The following is a 12,212-nucleotide window of genomic DNA, read 5'->3' on the forward strand; positions in this document are numbered from 1 at the left end:
TCACCGTGTGTTTGTAATTGTTTACTTAACACCAAGTGTGATGTCTCAAACTTTTCCCATCAGGACTTTAAAGTCTGGTGTCCACCCTCACTTCAGGGTCTTTCCAATGTCTACCTCTGAGCTTTACTACACCCATTAGGACCCTATCCTCCTCTTGCCTAATACGTTTTGCTTCCGTCTTTGTGCTACAATACATGTGTGTTCTGATCGTGTTATTGGCCCATCATGCACCTTTTCCCCCCGTGCCCCCACTGTTCTGCTCTTCCACAAGTCTTGATGTATGTATTTCATTAAAAAAAGAATTCTCCTCAATATTTTTTATTGTTGCATCATTGCAAGTCAATTCCAAGAGCTACAGGAAAGGTAAGCAACCATGCGTTCATTCAATCCCAACCTTTCCACAGCAAAACAGCAAAAACGTTTAAATTCAACCTATCAGGCAAACCGAGATGAGACACTAAAGGGAAATGGCCACAATTTGTGGCAACTCCTGGGTATTAGGCCAATAAATAAAGTGCCGTCAGATTAACTGTCAATACATGTGGAAAATCCAGAAATCAACCAATTGTTCTTAAAGATCACACTCGCGTACCGAGTGCACATGAAAAACCGCTGAGAAAGCACTTGGTGCCAAAGTCTCGAACACCAAAGAACAGTCTGGTTGCACAATGATGAATGTTTAGGAATACTTGATGGGTCTCAATCTTTAAACATCATAACTCAGATGGTCAGAGATCATCTTCCCTGGTATCCCAGTCATCACGAAACCTCTCGCGATCCCTCCCCTCACCCCCACCCCGCTCACTCAAAGTCTTCGCCTTTCAACAAGTAGTCACATCACAATTCTGATACAGTGAGTGCTCGTTACATACTCTTCGACACAAGCCAGTTTGGACTTTTTATGAAATGCAGGAAGTGGATTCAAAGGAGGCACTCGCTATGAGGTGATATGTGCAGCAAAAGATGACCCCAGGGTTGGAGAGTCGACTTGCATGATGGTCATTTGCCAATCCGCTGGACAACCCAATCCTGCTGGCAGAGTGGGCAGCGGTTGTTCTGCTTCACCCAAAGTGACATGCAGCAGTTGTGGAAGGAATGATTGCATTCGCCCCAGACCACTGCAAGGCATGGCCACGCAACAGCTGAACACACTTTGCTCATCTATTGCAGAGAATCAAAAACCCAACAGCAGCTAGAACTTCAAAATCCTCAAAAGGTGATTAAAAAAGCACTTCCACTGCTCAAACAAATGTTGTTTGCAATTCTGGAAAGGACCTTAAATGAGGTCGTTTGGTCTTAAAAAAAAAAAATAAAATAAAATAAAATCACTGTTCATTTCATTTCAAAATCATCAGATTACCGATCATCATCACAGTGTTTGCTGGAGATTTCATTCACATTGGCTTAAGGAGGAAATATTATTTTGATTCGGTGGTCATTCGAGTAAAGTTCTATGGTCTGCATATAAAAGGAGCCGTGCATGTGAGTGACACCCATTGGTCGGAGTTGACTCTGAAATTGGTTCCAAATTGTCAGTGATTTTTTTTTTTAATCACGATCTGGGTAAAATCACAAATTGGTCCAACACGTGGAACATGTCTTTCAATCCGGACAAATCTTACACTCACTTTGTCTCTCCGAAAGGACCGTTTGGAACCCCCCTCCCAACCCCCAATCCACTTTCTCAACAATCCTCTGGAAGAAGTCCTTTCTTTCACGTTTCTGTGTCTCACCATGTACCATGATCTTTCCTGAGAAAGCCACATTTCAAACCTGGCCTCCAAAGCCAGTCGCCGACTGGGCATCGTCCGTCGTGCAAAGTCCTTCCTCGGCCCACCTGAGCTCCTGACCACATACAACGCTTTCGTCCACAACCTGACGGAGTACTGTCCTCCCCTCTGGGCTGGTGCTCCTGCCTCCCACCTTTCTCAGCTTCACGCTGTGGAAACCAAGGCATTTCAGAACATTGGCATCTCCCGCGATGAGGCCGAGTCTTTGGGCCTCTCACTCTCTCACCACAGGCAGGTTTGGTGGTCTTTCTGTTTTCTACAGTCTCCTCTCTGGTCTCGCCCCCCCCTGCTCTGTTTGCGATTTGTCCCAACCACATTTCCACAGGGTGCTCAAGGTCCGCCAACAACCCCCTTCTGGTAAAACTACCAAAATCACGAATCACTGCTCACATTCACTCTTTCATTCCTCTTTTTTCCCACCTTTGGAACAAGCTCCCTTACTCTGTTCAATCCCATTGTTAGCTCCAGGCTTTCAAAACAGCTGTTCACCACCACCTCTTATCGTCCCCCATCCAAATCCTCGATCTTTTCTACCCCCGTTAATCCACCCCAAACCCACCTCCTTCAAATTCCCTGCTTTCCTTCCTGAAAGTCCCTGTAATGTCCATCTTGTATTCCCCATGTTCCCAGCCCCATCCCTCTTCCTTCCACAGATCTCCTCATGTCTTTGTTCCCCACTGTTTTGTCCTTCCCTCTCCTACCCCTCTTGTCCCATGCCCCCCTTGCTGCGTGTTGTGTGTTCACTCTCATACGAGCCTCGACAAGGTATACAAAAACAAAACCCTTGAGAATTTCCCCTTGAGAACAATTCCTCTCAAGCAGCACTTTTACTGCGGAGCTTACGCAGGTCCTTGCTTGTATTTCGGACTATATTTTTTCTCTCAAAATTGTGAGTTGAACAGGCGACCGACGGGTTTCTGTGAAGTCGGTGAGAGCATGATAGGGGAGCAGAAAGTGTTAAACGTTCTGCTGTGTCAACGTGGGAATACCCGTTTGCTTTTTATGAGTAGGAGGAGGGGTCGAGTAAAGATGGGAGAGGGGTTGAGGACTTTTTCTGGTGGGATTTGAAGGCTTCAGTGTGGGGAGGGGATTGATGCCTTAAGGCTGGGAAGGAAAGAGTGAGGACTTAGGGTTGGTAGGGTGACGATTTGTCAGAATTGCATGTGTAAGTGTGTGTGTGTGTGTGTGTGTGTGTGTGTGTGTGTGTGTGTGTGTGTGTGTGTGTGTGTGTGTGTGTGTGTGTGTCACTGTGGGGAGGGTGACACAATCATCCTCCAGGTAAAGTGTGCTCATGTTGCAGAGAGAAGTAAGATACAAACATTGATTCGACCATCGCGTGGACGTGGGGAGATCAAGACCTGCTATTTGTTGCCATTTTTAACATATGCTCATGAAAGCAAGACAAAACTTACCGACACAGTCCTCCTGCTTGTTCTCCGCTTGGCATCGGAGGCACGCATCTGCAAAACAATTTGTTTTCAATGTAAGTGGGCAAAAGTGAAATTTCCACGTCTAAGGCTGATAAATCGATGCGATTAGTTTGGCATGCCTCAAACATTCGAGACGTATAACACCAGTTTCCCAACAATGCTATTCTGTTCGATCGCGGCTTACAAAGACAAACACGGAATACGCGTCTTAACTTCACTCTTGCCGCAAGCCTGGTGACGACAAAGAACGGATAGGGACAGATCGGGGTACAAAACCAAAACCTAACCTCAAGCCCAAGTTGAGGAAAATCTTCTCCTTTAGTATACAGCACAAGAAAGGCTGCGGGGGTAGCATCGTTGCCTGAGGGCAGGCCTGTCCCACTGATGCAATGCCCTCGGTAGGTTAGGGCAGGAATTTGGAATTTGTTCATGGTTAGGGTTAGGGCCATCCTGCCAACCTAGAGGAAAACCAATTATATAACAGTGCGATGTCGCCGCGCTGTAATAATGGCTTGCGAGGTATCTCTACAAGCAGGTTTGCATAGAGAGTCATGAGCACTCAAGAAGTCACAAACAGCTATTGTGTGTTCTCTCTCTTTCTCTTACTTTGCTCAAATCAGACTCAGACTGACAATTCTTCCAATTTCCACCCACAGGCCTTGCACCACTTACGACAGTGTGTCCATGCACTCACTATCCAAAACAATCCCCAGTAATTCCACACCGGTCAAGCCAGGCTAAATCGGCTTAGAGTGGATGGAAAGTAGAGTTCTGATGTGGGGGTGCGTTATCGCCATAAAAGGGGCAGGGGGGGCTCTAAATGATTGACAGAAGGCCTCACACACATTGGATACAAAGACATGATCCACCGAGATGAAGCAAACAGCACAAAAACGAAGTGACAACTCTTCGACATTTGTACACCTCAGGGGGAGGAAGGAGGATCATCTGTGCCGAAGTTAAAATGCCATTTTAAGACAATTTCACCCCATTGTAAGGCAGGGTGATGACAAGTAGAGAACATTTTATTTATACAGTTAGTGGCAAATCACAATGAAGCTGCTTTCAACTGGTAATGAATCCTGAGGTTTACATGTGTTTGGATGACGAGGACAGCAAACATCGGGCTCGTGAGATGCAGAGCGAGATTGATCAATAATGTGGACTTCAGACCCCTCACCTTGCCAAAAGGATCTGAGTATTGGTCTGATCGAGGATCGTTGGGCTCAGTTAAAGATCCAAAATATCCTCCTATAAACAAGAGTGTGCTCCAACGCCCGAAGCACCTTGGTTCCCAGTTTATACCACTTTTTACAGCACACCCGTTAAATTTGATCAATCCATGAATACCCCTGGATTTCTGAGACATTCTCTGTTCTTCCTCGTCCTCTCATATCGTCACACCTTTTCTCCCTCCTCCCCCCCAACATTGCACCGTTTCCTCCACCTCACCCCCCACCAAATCACACCCCTTATTTCTTCTCCTCCTATCACACCCTTTCTTCATCCTGCTCTTCTTCCTCCCCACATCACCACACCTTTTCACCCTCCTCCCCTATCACCACACCTTTTCCTTGTCCTCCTATCATCACACCTTTTCCTCTCCTCCTCCTGCCACCACACCTTTTCCTTCTCCTCCTGTCATCACACCTTTTCCTTCTGCTCCTCCTGTCATCACACCTTTTCATTCTCCTCCTCCTGTCATCACACCTTTTCCTTCTCCTCCTCCTGTCATCACACCTTTTCATTCTCCTCCTCCTGTCATCACACCTTTTCCTTCTCTTCCTCCTGTCATCACACCTTTTCATTCTCCTCCTCCTGTCATCACACCTTTTCCTTCTCCTCCTGTCATCACACCTTTTACTTCTCCTCCTGTCATCACACCTTTTCCTTCTCCTCCTCCTGTCATCACTCCTTTTCCTTCTGCTCCTCCTCTCCTCACACCTTTTCCTTCTCTTCCTCCTGTCATCACACCTTTTCCTTCTCCTCATCCTGTCATCACACCTTTTCCTTCTCCTCCTCCTGTCATCACACCTTTTCCTCTCCTCCTCCTGCCACCACACCTTTTCCTTCTCCTCCTGTCATCACACCTTTTCCTTCTCCTCCTGTCATCACACCTTTTCCTTCTCCTCCTGTCATTACACATTTTCATTCTCCTCCTGTCATTACACATTTTCATTCTCCTCCTCCTGTCATCACACCTTTTCCTTCTCCTCCTCCTGTCATCACACCTTTTCATTCTCCTCCTCCTGTCATCACACCTTTTCCTTCTCCTCATCCTGTCATCACACCTTTTCATTCTCCTCATCCTGTCATCACACCTTTTCCTTCTCCTCATCCTGTCATCACACCTTTTTCTTCTCCTCCTGTCATTACACATTTTCATTCTCCTCCTCCTGTCATCACACCTTTTCCTTCTCCTCCTGTCATTACACATTTTCATTCTCCTCCTGTCATTACACATTTTCATTCTCCTCCTCCTGTCATCACACCTTTTCCTTCTCCTCCTCCTGTCATCACACCTTTTCCTTCACTCCCTCCTGTCAACACACCTTTTCATTCACATCCTCCTGTCATCACACCTTTTCATTCACCTCCTCATGTCAACACACCTTTTCCTTCTCCTCCTGTCATTACACCTTTTCATTCTCCTCCTCCTGTCATCACACCTTTTCCTTCTCCTCATCCTGTCATCACACCTTTTCCTTCTCCTGTCATTACACATTTTCATTCTCCTCCTGTCATTACACATTTTCATTCTCCTCCTGCTGTCATCACACCTTTTCCTTGTGCTGCTGCTGTCATCACACCTTTTCCTTCTCCTCATCCTGTCATCACACCTTTTCCTTCTCCTCATCCTGTCATCACACCTTTTCCTTCTCCTCATCCTGTCATCACACCTTTTCCTTCTCCTCCTGTCATCACACCTTTTCCTTCTCCTCCTGTCATCACACCTTTTCATTCTCCTCCTCCTGTCATCACCCTTTTCACTCTCCTCATCCTGTCATCACACCTTTTCCTTCTCCTCCTCCTGTCATCACACCTTTTCCTTCTCCTCATCCTGTCATCACACCTTTTCATTCTCCTCCTCCTGTCATCACACCTTTTCATTCTCCTCATCCTGTCATCACACCTTTTTCTTCTCCTCCTGTCATTACACATTTTCATTCTCCTCATCCTGTCATCACACCTTTTTCTTCTCCTCATCCTGTCATCACACCTTTTCATTCTCCTCCTCCTGTCATCATACCTTTTCCTTCTCTTCCTCCTGTCATCACACCTTTTCATTCTCCTCCTCCTGTCATCACACCTTTTCCTTCTCCTCCTGTCATCACAGCTTTTCCTTCTCCTCCTCCTGTCATCACACCTTTTCCTTCTCCTCCTCCTGTCATCACACCTTTTCCTTCTCCTCCTCCTGTCATCACACCTTTTCCTTCACCTCCTCCTGTCATCACACCTTTTCCTTCTCTTCCTCCTGTCATCACACCTTTTCATTCTGCTCCTCCTGTCATCACACCTTTTCCTTCTCCTCCTGTCATCACACCTTTTCCTTCTCCTCCTCCTGTCATCACACCTTTTCCTTCTCCTCCTCCTGTCATCACACCTTTTCCTTCTCCTCCTCCTGTCATCACACCTTTTCCTTCTCTTCCTCCTGTCATCACACCTTTTCATTCTCTTCCTCCTGTCATCACACCTTTTCCTTCTCCTCCTCCTGTCATCACACCTTTTCCTTCTCTTCCTCCTGTCATCACACCTTTTCATTCTGCTCCTCCTGTCATCACACCTTTTCCTTCTCCTCCTGTCATCACACCTTTTCCTTCTGCTCCTCCTGTCATCACACCTTTTCCTTCTCCTCATCCTGTCATAACACCTTTTCCTTCTCCTCATCCTGTCATAACACCTTTTCCTTATCCCCCTCCTCCTCCTGTCATCACACCTTTTCCTTTTCCTCCTCCCGTCATCACACCTTTTCTTTATCCTCCTCCTTCTCCTCATCCTGTCCTCCTCCTCCTCCTTCTCCTCATCCTGTCCTCCTCCTCCTCCTCCTCCTCCTCTCTCCCTATCATCAACCTCCACTTTTCCTCCTGTCCCCACCCAAGACCCCATAACAAGGCTGTTATATCTTCTCCCAAAATCAGAACACGTTTTAAAAAAAAACAAAACAATGCTCTATATATATTTTTTTATTTTTAAAGTGATCCTTATTATCTCCTGATGAACACGTTCTACAAGCCTCCCCAGTTCTCCCCGGAATGAACCACATTTATTAAGAGGTTGAAAGTATCGTATGGATGGTAATTCGTCTCACACGTCACACTTCGTCGTTCGTAACCGACCGCAAGTCGCTCGAGTATACAAGACTTAAACATCTCCTCCTCCTCCTCCGGTGTTCCGAACCTCCGACCTTTTAAATTGAGCAAGTTTTAAGATGTAATCAATGCAGAGGTGGATCCCATGACCAATCAGCTTATAGAGCGCTCACCAAGCGGCTTAAGCGTTCAAGCAAGCACTCCAACGAAATGGTGAATAAGGAACGGCCGGCTTGGCAAGCGATAGCAAGCTGATCGGTGATGGAACACACCCCAGGTATTAGGCCAAGAGATCGATTCGATCTGCTCGGATGTTGAAACGACCCGTGACACTGAACCTGGAGCAAGACTGACCCATGACTTGCACTCTGCAAATGGCGCACGTGTCGCACTCGACGTCCCAACTCCACATGGCCACCGCGTTCCATCTCTTCAGAGAAAACATCTCTTCTTCAGGCCGAACGCCTAATCTTTCCTTTTTCTTTTTTTTTTGTGCGAACTGCGGGTTCAGCTCCTCTCATTGGTCTGTGCGAATCACGTGTCGCTCGACTTACGTCACGGCAATAACGTGAGGAGAAAAAAAAAAAACACTATTAATAACCGCAACTTTCAAATAAGTCACATGATTTGTATGAGCCAATGAAAAGCGGCAACTTTCAAAAAAGTCACATGATTTGTATGAGCCAATGAAAAGCGGCATTCATCCTCGGAAAATCAAAAACGTAATCGAGGAACGCCTCCGACACGGAACCTCGGAAGTTCTCTCAGGATTACACAGAATCTTTATTTTTCTCTCATCAGTTTCTCACGTATCCGAGGAACCGGAAAACATTTTGTGAGAAACTCGTGTATCTGATTAAAAACTAGTCGTTCTTTAACAGTTGAAACGTTTCCGGATCCCAAAATCACCAGAGTCAACAAAACGTAATGTAAACCATTGCAAGATGTCTTCTACAGGGGAATAAGAACAGCAACTCAAGAAAGGGTAGAACAACGGTTATTAAAAAAAATATTAAAACTGATAACTGCCACGAACGATTCCGCGATGGTCACTACATGTCATACATTGATAAACCACAACTACAGGTGTCAGCTTCGGATCACTGGTGGTGGGCCAGATTTTCAGTGGTGTGGGGACGTGGGTCAAACTTCAGTGGTAGGTAGGTGGGGGAGGGGCATGGGCCAAAACCTCAGTAGTTGTGGGACGTGGGCCAAAACCTCAGTAGTTGTGGGACGTGGGCCAAAACCTCAGTAGTTGTGGGACATGGGCCAAAACCTCAGTAGTTGTGGGACGTGGGCCAAAATTTCAGTAGTTGGGGGACGTGGGCCAAAACCTCAGTAGTTGGGGGACGTGGGCCAAAACCTCAGTAGTTGGGGGACGTGGGCCAAAATTTCAGTGTTTGGGGGACGTGGGCCAAAATTTCAGTGTTTGGGGGACGTGGGCCAAAACCTTAGTAGTTGGGGACGTGGGCCAAAATTTCAGTGTTTGGGGGACGTGGGCCAAAACCTCAGTAGTTGGGGGACGTGGGCCAAAATTTCAGTGTTTGGGGAGACGTGGGCCAAAATTTAAGTGGTAAGTGGGGAAGGGGCATGGGCCAAAACCTCAGTAGTTGTGGGACGTGGGCCAAAACCTCAGTAGTTGGGGGACGTGGGCCAAAATTTCAGTGTTTGGGGAGACGTGGGCCAAAATTTAAGTGGTAGGTGGGGAAGGGGCATGGGCCAAAACCTCAGTAGTTGTGGGACGTGGGCCAAAACCTCAGTAGTTGGGGGATGTGGGCCAAAACCTCAGTAGTTGGGGGACGTGGTCCAAAATTTCAGTGTTTGGGGAGACGTGGGCCAAAATTTAAGTGGTAGGTGGGGGAGGGGCATGAGCCATAACCTCAGTAGTTGTGGGACGTGGGCCAAAACCTCAGTAGTTGGGGGACGTGGGTGAAAATTTCAGTGTTTGGGGGGACGTGGGTGAAAATTTGAGTGTTTGGGGGGACGTGGGTCAAAATTTCAGTAGTTGGGGGTCGTGGGCCAAAACCTCAGTAGTTGGGGGACGTGGGCCAAAACCTCAGTAGTTGGGGGACGTGGGCCAAAATTTCAGTGTTTGGGGGACGTGGGCCAAAACCTCAGTAGTTGGGGGACGTGGGCCAAAACCTCAGTAGTTGGGGGACGTGGGCCAAAACCTCAGTAGTTGGGGGACGTGGGCCAAAACCTCAGTCGTTGGGGGACGTGGGCCAAAACCTCAGTAGTTGGGTGACGTGGGCCAAAATTTCAGTGTTTGGGGAGTCGTGGGCCAAAACCTCAGTAGTTGGGGGACGTGGGCCAAAATTTCAGTGTTTGGGGGGACGTGGGCCAAAATTTAAGTGGTAGGTGGGGGAGGGGCATGGGCCAAAACCTCAGTAGTTGTGGGACGTGGGCCAAAACCTCAGTAGTTGGGGGACGTGGGTGAAAATTTCAGTGTTTGGGGGGACGTGGGCCAAAATTTCAGTGTTTGGGGAGACGTGGGCCAACATTTAAGTGGTAGGTGGGGGAGGCGCATGGGCCAAAACCTCAGTAGTTGTGGGACATGGGCCAAAACCTCAGTAGTTGGGGGACGTGGGTGAAAATTTCAGTGTTTGGGGGGACGTGGGCCAAAATTTCAGTAGTGTGGGGAGATGTGGGCCAAAATTTCAGTGTTTTGGGAGACTTGGGCCAAAATTTCAGTGTTTTGGGAGACGTGGGCCAAAATTTCAGTGTTTTGGGAGACGTGGGCCAAAATTTCAGTGTTTTGGGAGACGTGGGCCAATATTCCAGTATTTGGGGAGACGTGGGCCAAAATTTCAGTGTTTGGGGAGACGTGGGCCAAAGTTTCAGTGTTTGGGGAGACGTGGGCCAAAATTTCAGTGTTTGGGGAGATGTGGGCCAAAGTTTCAGTGTTTGGGGAGACGTGGGCAGGTGCATCCCAGAAGTTTGGTATAATTTCATAAAAGTTGGAGGGAGTAGTTCAGTGACAACACAACACAGATTTATATTGTTGCAGTTCTGTGAAACCACCACACCTAAAGGCAAATGCACAAAACATTTGGTGGTCCCAAGGCATTTATTTCATTTGTATTCATTTTAGTTAGCCCTTCTCTCATGACTGACGAGTGGGTTGATGGGACAAGATGCATTGCTCGGGCATTCAGTAAGGTCTTTAATTCCATTCATCAATTTTAATTTAGTTTGCACACATGACCTCTCCAAGGAAGCATGCACACCACAGACTGAACGGCTACATCATTAGAGAGCCTCATGAACATATTCTGCAGTGGCCCCGTTCAAACTACGCACCATTCCCCAACAGACGTTTCATTTCAGACTCCTCAGTACTCGAACCACAATGCTGCAACCTTCACACAAACACCACATTGCTTTCCTAAAAATCTCCACAATAACCTATGCTCGACCTCTTCACCACAAACGCCTCCTCACTGCAAGCGCTTCAATCACCTCACCACAACCATTCCAACTGCTTCAACCTCTTCACCACAAATGCCTCCTCACTGCAAGCGCTTCAATCACCTCACCACAACCATTCCAACCACTTCAACATCTTCACCACAAATTCCACAGTTCCTCCCCAACCACACTACAACCACGATGAAATTCCACAACCACAGTGAGTACCCTGAATGTTCACCCTGGTAAAGGCCCGGTCACACCTTGACGTTTTAGCCAACGTATGCCAATTTTTGAATTTTTTTTTCTAAAACGCTGGCACACGTTGAATACGTTATGGGTAAGTTTTGATAACATTGAGAGCACGCTGGCATACGTCGTAGTACGTTGCCATACGTCGTTGTACGTTGGCTTTAAACGTTGTACTTTTCGGTTGTCCTCAAATTTTTTCATGCTTGAAATTTCACGACGTATGCCGGCGTATGACTCACACGTTCCGCTACGCTGGCCACAAGTTGTATGCACGGTCTGCGATCGTTGACAGACGTCAACACATGCTACTTGTAAGTTAATCATAAGTTGAGACACGCCGAGGTAATGTTTAGCGTACCCGAAACTTATTTCTAACCTATGATTAACGTGTTGTTGGCACGTTACGCGATCGTTGCCACACGTCGACAGACGTTACTTTTAAGTTACTCATAGGCTGAAAGACGTCGGTATAATGGATCGTCCTTGCGTCAGCGTCCACGGCCATGGCCAGGACACTTATTTGCAGCATTCTTCAAACTTTTCTTCGACATGACGAGGATGTTCACACTTCGATGTCTAGCTTGGCTATGATTCCAATTGTCCATCGGCAGCGTCTATTTAAAATAGTCGAGTTTGAGCGTTTTAACACGTTCAGAAGAAACTCTTCAAATTTCAAAACCCCAGCGTCAAAAAACAAAGGCGAGTGACAGCAATTTAAATCGTTCATTGTAAACAATGAAGCTAGCTGAGTGGTACCGTTTAAAAGTCGTTGAGTGTAAAAAAAATCCAATTGTTGAGCGCAAGCGTCTACTTTCAATAGTGGAGATGCAGCCATTTAAATCGTTGAGTGGCAGCCTATGAACCTACCCGTGGACACGCGGACGCAAGGACGATCCATCATAACCCACACCCTCCCCCTCACACCCACCGACTACTGCCAACATGAACAAACTACTACTAATACCAATACTAATAGTTATACTGATACTGATACTGATACTGATACTGTTACTGCTGACATG

General features: G+C 46.9%; 1 pseudogene across 1 annotated transcript; it reads right to left on the minus strand.

Moving 5' to 3' along the window:
- Positions 1-302: 302 nt before the first annotated feature.
- LOC147026172 (uncharacterized) lies at positions 303-8,125 on the minus strand (annotated as a pseudogene). Its single transcript, XR_015058138.1, has 3 exons — positions 7,885-8,125; positions 3,203-3,250; positions 303-1,118 (listed from the first exon to the last, which is right to left on the minus strand). The product of XR_015058138.1 is annotated as an uncharacterized LOC147026172 (transcript).
- Positions 8,126-12,212: the final 4,087 nt, after the last annotated feature.

This window comes from Eptatretus burgeri, chromosome 5 (genome assembly GCF_056783735.1).
Source record: "Eptatretus burgeri isolate ZD-2024b chromosome 5, Ebu_testis_v1, whole genome shotgun sequence".
NCBI lineage: Eukaryota > Metazoa > Chordata > Myxini > Myxiniformes > Myxinidae > Eptatretus > Eptatretus burgeri.